General features: G+C 33.6%; 1 long non-coding RNA gene across 1 annotated transcript; it reads left to right on the top strand.

Moving 5' to 3' along the window:
* Positions 1-5,188: 5,188 nt before the first annotated feature.
* LOC127076654 (uncharacterized) lies at positions 5,189-6,670 on the top strand. The gene is made up of 2 exons (XR_007786852.1): positions 5,189-5,865; positions 6,413-6,670. It is a non-coding gene; the product is annotated as an uncharacterized LOC127076654 (long non-coding RNA).
* The last annotated feature ends 1,482 nt before the right edge of the window (positions 6,671-8,152 follow it).

The raw sequence follows: 8,152 nt of genomic DNA, 5'->3' as shown, positions 1-8,152 counted from the left end.
AAGACGAATCTAATCACGTATCTTTGAAAATTTAAAAATATATTATATGTGTCCGAAATGCATATTCGAATTAATCCAAAATTACATCACATAGTATTATTCAAATATTCAAAAAAATCATTTTGATTCTTTAAATGGATCCCACTAAATATTTTATATTATTTTACACTTTCGAATTATTTAAACAGTTCATCTACATTTTATAAATATTAATATAATGTATCAAAAACTCTAAAATGAGTCTCATTAGACACTACAATATACTCTCAATTTATATATATATATATATATATATATATATATATATATATATATATATATATATATATATATATATATATATATATATATATATATATATATATATATATATATATATATATATATATATATATATATATATATATATATATATATATATATATATATATATATATACCAATTTAAGTTAGGAACATTTGCAATATAAAAAAGAATTCAATCTCCTAACTATCCATCATCTTTTGACAACGTGTTTTTGAAATTTGTGAAGGAACAATACATCACTATCAATATCCATGCTCTTATGTGTTATGTGTGCATCTCGCATCTTTGAAAATTCAAAAATGTCATTTATGTGTATGTGGATACATATTCGAAGTTAACGCATCCAAAACCATACTAAAATGCATTATTCTGATATCCACACCATTTTGAACAAAATGTGGTCTGGAGATGCATCTCTATATATTATTTAGATGTATCCGAAGATGTATCTCTAAAATATCCTCTGAATATTTTCAGAGCATCACCATTGTCTCAACATTGTAATTTTTTGCAGCCAAATTGTATTAAAGTAAATTTAATTTATGTTAAAGTAAAATACAAGTAAAAAGTCATACATTAATTAAAATAAATCCAAAAAGTCAAGACCATACATAACATTTGGCCAAAAACACAAAAGCATAATACATCTAAACATTAATTATTGGATTGTCTAACTCAAGCCTTCTTCTCTGCCTATACTACACAACATCCTGTAACTCGGGCTCATGTTTTGCACGAGGGCCAACTGGGGACTACCATCCTCAAAAATTCATGTTTCTGTGATTGCTCTATCCATCTCCAAAATACACTGACAGACCACTGACATGTCCTCGGTGTGGTCATCCATAGTCTAAAGTACCTCCTGATTAGCTAGCCTAGGTGGTCTTCTAGGAGTGTTTGGTGTCATGATAAAACGTGACATCCTATAGAACCATGTCATGTAGTTGTCAGTATAAGCCCATTATAAAGGAGTTTGCATCCTACAATACTTCTCTGGTACCAAGTGACTCTCGAAATCATCTAGTATTGCATCAAGATCTCTACGGTGGAAAATGAGAGGAGTGGACTCATATGGGGTATTGGAATAATCTGCAAATAGCCAAATTATTGTATCACTCGCTCAGGTAGATAAGGATACATAAGAGATGTCTCACATGCCAACCATCTCGAGTATAAGGAAATATCATCAAATCGACACGTCTCACGGTGACCCTAGTATGGGTTAAAAGGCAACGTCATCTAGTACATGACTGTTAAGATACACTTTGAATGGCTAGACTGCATTATTCTCATTATACGCAAGAAATATGGTAGCATATGTCCAATTCTCATTGTAGGCAAGCGTATCTTCCCTCACGATAATGTGAGGGAAGTGGGAGAAGATCCATCTCAGGAAATGGTTCAGATACAATATTAATAACAAGTGTAATAAATGAATTATGAAAATATTAGTAACAGTACATTACTGTAAGCAGTGTGCATGCTCCCTGTCATATGTTTTGTCTTCTATAGACAACCCTTTCCTAACTTCAAGTACATGTAGACCAAACATGCGGCCCCCTAGTTGTACTCGTGAATCGCAAACATGTCGATGGAGTACTTAAGGTATACCACATCGACATAGATTGTACTTTTATCCACAAACACGAATATGCCAACCATGAACAGGGGGTAACACTTCAATGCACATTGACGATGATACCCAACCTGCATATCATCACCACCGACATCCAAGGCCGCTGCAGATGTTCTTTATAATGTTTTTCCAAAAAAAAAAACTAAATCTTGCATGACCACCTCCTGTGTCAGCTGCCTCCTTTGAGGCCTTAGCAGGGTTAGCCCCCAAATGGGTGACCATCATCTTGTAGGTTTCCTCTCGATCAATCCTTCTATGGCCCAGTAATTGTCCCCTCGTGGGGAGATGCATGCGGCATGAGACGTAATCCATGGTGATGGTCATCTCACCTATAGAAAGGTGGAAAGATGACATCTCTGAATTCCACCTCTCTGCAAAATTTGTTTGCAATGTGGTTTATGGTCATGTACGCAGTAGAACATAAACCGATAAGATCGGAATAATGTATAACATTAACGGACCAATCAGTAGTGGGATGAGACAACTTTAATATCTTTCTATCATGATTTACTGGTTCCAAACATGTATGCTCCTGTAAAAAGAAAATATCATCATCAGTCTCAATTTAATTAGTTGAAAACATATGTATTGTAAAAGAAAAATAAATATACCTATATTTTCTTATACATGCTTAGAAGCATGGTCTGCATAGAGATGAAGTAAAGAGGTGTCAAATGGGCCTCCAGGGTAACTCTCTAAAGGGGGATCGATAGCAGCTTCTTCATGGGCTTCAAGGGCTTCGGGGACATCAAGTTCTGCTGCATCATCTGGGGACTCATGGCCACGTAACATAGATGACTCAAAGAGGTGGATATAAGAAATAGAACTAGATGGTTGAGAACCATGACACTGCAAACCAACAAATGAGATATCATTAACTCGTGACCTCGTGGTTCTGGTTACGGCCCTCTCACGTCATACTAACGCGGTTTGGAACACATTTTCGAGCCTAATTCTGCCATGGTTGTTTTTCAGCCATTGTACATGCGTTAAAAATGAAACTCATATAACAAATTCATACAAAATTCAGACACATAGTAATCTGGATATACATCTCCAAAAAAATTAAGAAAGAATTCAGAGATACATCTATGGACAAATCTGTGATTTTGTATAAATTGCAGAAACGCCATTGTAGTCCTAAACTTCAACAAACTTTCAATGCGTGTCCCAAAATACCTATTTCAAATGCACGATACCTAATGTAACTTAAACAATTTACTTTACCTAAAAGCTCATTAAAAATACATTAAAAAATATTGATTTTTGAAAAACTTACCAAATTCTAAGTTGTGGAAGAGAAAAGATTGAATGGAGTGAGAAGCTTTGCAAGAAATCAAATAGAATGCAATGAGAATCTTGATTGGAAATTAAATCTTAAGAGGAAAATGAGCATCAGTTGGATTTTTTTTTAGGTTTAGTGAGTTTTTAGACAAATAAAAGTGGAAGAGGGAAGGTTCTAGCACGGTTTAAAGTATTCACAATGTCCAGAGATGCATCTTTGTACTATCCATTGAATTTTAAATTAATGGTGTATCTGTATATGCATCTTCAGACTTTCCTTTTACTCATACGGAGATGTATCTCCAGGTTAAATTTTGGTATAATATGGTGTCTCATCAATTCGCTCTGAAAAATGGCTTTAAAAAGGTGTGTATGGATATGCATCTTTGGACGCTAGGGGCAACTTAGACTTTTCATAGTGGTTGAGGAGAACATATAAGAGTGAAAAGAGTAACCCCTTTATTTTTTATTTCTAGAACTAAACATTTAGTTAGGCCTATTATATACTATTATGGAATTTCTAATATCACCCTAAGTGGTAGAAAAGCATCCAATGAAAATTTGAAATTTCCCCTATCGCATCTTAAAAAATACGATCATTCGAAAAGCATTCGCACGCTCGTGTAAATGATTATTGAATAGAGCCTTCACCGAACTTTATTTATTCGAAAGAAGGAAAGGGAAATATCAATAAAAGCATTAAAAGAAAATAGTCGTCGCAACCATATTCAGGTTCTGGAGTCGATTACGCAAGGGGAAGGTATTAGCACCTCTCACGTTCATTGTACTCAATGAAAACCTTTTAGTCCAACTTGTGATTGAATGTTAGCTTATGTTTATTTTTTGTCTTCTTTGAATGATCAAATGTGGTAAAAGGAAAATAAAAGGGGTGGCAAAAATGTTTTTATTAGAGTGCTTGACAAGATTGCGGGTCTCGCTCCTATGTATCATCGAGTACAATGAGGAACTCAAAGTTTCGTAGTTTATCATAAAAAATTATGTATTGGTTGGTGTGTTTTTATTGAACGAGTGTTTAGATCACACTCTAGTGGCTAAACATCGGCTTATATGCTCGAGGGGGAGACTTAAACACTTGTTTGTATCCGCATTAGAACGGACTAAACAATGTTCTCTTGTAAAAGGTTTCCGATTGTGCGGGGGTGATAAAAAATAGGTTTGATGTGTTTGAGTATGTTTTAGGCTTGGAAGACGAGTATTTATGACTTGCAAGCTATTACAGTTTGGGTATAATACTTGGGACTATTATTGGACATTTCACCTAGGTAGCATTTTTCTTTCATTATTGTTTGAAAATATCAAAATATGAATTAATCATTTTGATTTTGATTAAGAAAAGAACTTAATGTTGGGTCAAGTGTTTGATTCGCGTTGCGAAGAGGTTTGTGAAAATGGTTTCAAATTAATCGGGTTTTGAAAATCCATTTGACGTTAGACCAAGATTTTTCATTTTGAAAATAAGTTTATTCGTCAATATTAATCATTCAATCAATTTAATAATTCAATTAAACAAATAAACAAAATAATAGTGATAAAAATAAATATAATTCTAAGTAAGCAAAAGTAGTATAGATGAATGCATGAGCATGGGAGATATGATAGAGCAAAATGACATAAACAAATAATATTAATTAACTGCTTAAATTAATTAATTAAGTTTATTAGAATTAATTATTTTAATTAATCAATTAAGGAATTAATCCAAGTATTAATTAAACTAAGTAAATCCAACTAACCTAATTAATTAAGGAAAATAAATGTTAATTAATAAATAATAATAATAATAATAATAAAATAAAAACAAAGGTATTTAAAAAAAACAAATGAAAAGAATGGGTCCAAAAAGGTAAGGCCTCAAGGACATCGAACTGGGGGGCGCAGTGTTAAAAGGGGGTGTGTTGATTATGGAAAGGGAAGAAAATGGGCTTCGCAATTGACTTAAACAAAATAAGGGAGGATGTAAGGGTATCACTGGAAAAAAGGGGTGCATTGGGTTAAGGATGTCGGCAATGTATCATAATGGGTTGTGCCCAAAGGAACAACCCAAACCCTAAACTAAACCAACCAAAATCCTAGAAGACCAATGTGTTCTGCCTTTCTCTCATTCCATTTAGTCTTCACCCTCTCTCTTACTTCTCTCACTCTGCAAATCCTTTCTTTCATCTCCTCTCGTCAGAAGTGGCGACGGCGGCGACCCATGGTGGTTGTCGCCTCCTCCTCCGGTGATCAACCCTAAATTAAAAAATTTCAAACATTAACCCCCTTCAGTCTTATCCTTTCTTTCCAAGTTCAGGCCTAATTTCATCAAAAACCAACTTAAAAGGCCAAATCAGATGCTCAAAATCAAGAAACCCTAATTTTAAATCCAGAGAAAATCAACCAAAAACTAACCTACATTCAGTCCTAAACATCAAATCAACATGAAAAACATACAAAAACAACACCAATAGCATGAAATTCAAACCCAAATAGAACCCTAACTCAACAAATGCTCAATCAGGTTCTAAAGCTACACATACAAGCATAATGGAAGCAGAACCTACATGTTATCAATTAAGCATGGCAAACGCGAAAGGAAAAAAAATCACCAGTCTGGACGTTCCCGGGGAGAATATCCACAGGTAACCTCGTCTCTTTCTCTTTCTATTTCCTATTTTACCTATATCTTCTTCGACTTACTTTTGTTGTTATTATGTTATGGTTGAGGGTGAGATTGAGCTCACTTAGCTCAAAGTTTCAATGCAAAACTCTGAGTAAATCTTTAGGAATTTGAGCTTTAGTGAGGTTTTATGGGAAATTTCTGCAGAGCTTCAAGTGGTAAATTCGTGCTTTTTTTTGTGTGAGCAGTGTATGTTTTTATAGTGTAAGGGTGAGAGATTGGGAGGGAAAATGTAAGATTGAGAGGGAAAATGGGTTTATCCGAGTGACAGTTTGATCAAGCGATGAGATGGTTTTTGAGCGTGTTTCTGTTAGAGTAAATATGAATTTCATTTGTGTTTGTTTAAATCCAATTGAAATGAAATGAATTTGAATTTGGCTTTGCTTGGTGATAAAAGTGTGACTCGGGGGTCTTGGGCATGTATGTATGTATATGTGCAACATGTTAAATGGAACTTTTGATGTATATGCTGATTGAACTTGTTTCTTGTTGTTTTTATGTGTGGCTAGGATTGTGGATGAACATGGGGCATGAGGATGGATGGTGATGAATATGGCGTTGCACATGAAAGAACATGTGAAGCTATCTGTAACTCAAAAAACTCATTTTCCTTCTGTTTTGTTCATTTTTGTAATATTATTATTGTGTAAAATGTATTATAAATAAAACATTTTTATTTTAATTCTATTTTTTGTTTAATGGATGTAAAGTATAATATTGATGTAAAATAAAAACAAATTTTAACTCATTTATTTCTTTTTTTTATATTTTGTAAAGTGTAAACATGCGATGCAAATAAAAAAAAAAGGTAAGTAATATTGTATGATGGATATGTTAAGATGATATCTAAAAAAGCAAATGCAAAATATACTCTAAATATAATTCATTCTTCTTTTTTTTTAAGACCAAAAGAAATGCTTTATCTTATTTTGAAACTTCAATTAATAAAATGACAAATGATGCAACAAAATCAACAAACAAAAGTTAAGTCAACATTAAAATAAAAGGAAAGGCTCAAAAACAAAATGCAAATGCCACCTAGATGAAGAAAAGTCAAGAGTCAAACTTTGACTTTGACTTTTCTCTAGATGCAAACTAAGAAATAATGCAAGATGCATATTAAAATGATACATGTGTAAAAGAGAATGAAAATAGTTAATCAAGATAAAAAGGTCAAATATATGACATTGGACTTTATTGGATGTATGCAGATGAATAATTTTGTACACATGACTAGATGCAATGGTAATATTGATGCAGATGAAATTAGAAAATGCAATGCAATTAAGGTAGGATAAAATTGGGGTATGATAGCCCTTCAGATTCTGGAGATGCATCTCTCGACGCACCTTGCGCTTCATTCAAAATGATAAAATTGAGTCAACCCAAAAAATTTTCCAAAAACTTTTCCGAAAATGAATCTCTAGAACAATTCAATGTACACCCCATGTATCTCTCACTGCAATTCCTTTTTTTAAAAATAAGTTAATCCATATATGCATATTTTTATTCACATCAGACATAATCCAGATATGCATCTCTGAAATCACACCAGACAATAATTTTTTACTTTAATTTAGAAATGCTCTAATGAATTAGACGATATGTTACAGCTATACTATCATTTTTTATTTTTTTGTATAAATTAAATCATACAACCGATATGATGAAAATGACATATATAAAGCAATAAATCTAGAGTTCACAATGAAGTCGAAATAAGTAGAATAAAATAAAACTGATCCATAGTACAAATATTATAAACTACCGTGTATGAAGGACTCGGGTCCCCATGTTCCTACACTTTCTCTTATACTATAGTGCCTCTTCCATCATGGAATCTAGAACGTCCCTCACCTCAGAGTCATCCAAAAAGAGTCCTTTGTTAATACTCACTTACACAATCTTCATGATACGACGACATCTAGGCAACACATCAACAACATGATCTACCATAGTTTGCTCCTCCTCTAATATCTCCTGATGAGCTGGCCTAGATGGATATCATAAAGCATCTTGTATCATATAAGAATGTGACATCCTGAAAAACCATAAAATGTAACCTTGTGTATAGCTCTAATCTCTAGCATATATGGTACTTCGTGCCACCTTAAGTACCAAATGATTAAGTACTGTGTGTGTGTGTGTGTGTGTGTGTGCGCGTGCGTGCGTGCGTGCGTGCGTGCGTGCGTGCGTGCGTGCGTGCGTGTGTGTGTGTGTGGTGTGTGTGTGTGTGTGTGTGTGTGTGC

Source organism: Lathyrus oleraceus, chromosome 4 (genome assembly GCF_024323335.1).
Source record: "Lathyrus oleraceus cultivar Zhongwan6 chromosome 4, CAAS_Psat_ZW6_1.0, whole genome shotgun sequence".
Lineage (NCBI taxonomy): Eukaryota > Viridiplantae > Streptophyta > Magnoliopsida > Fabales > Fabaceae > Lathyrus > Lathyrus oleraceus.
The sequence above is the reverse complement of the archived record's forward strand: the minus strand, read 5'-3'. Positions and strand labels throughout refer to the sequence as shown.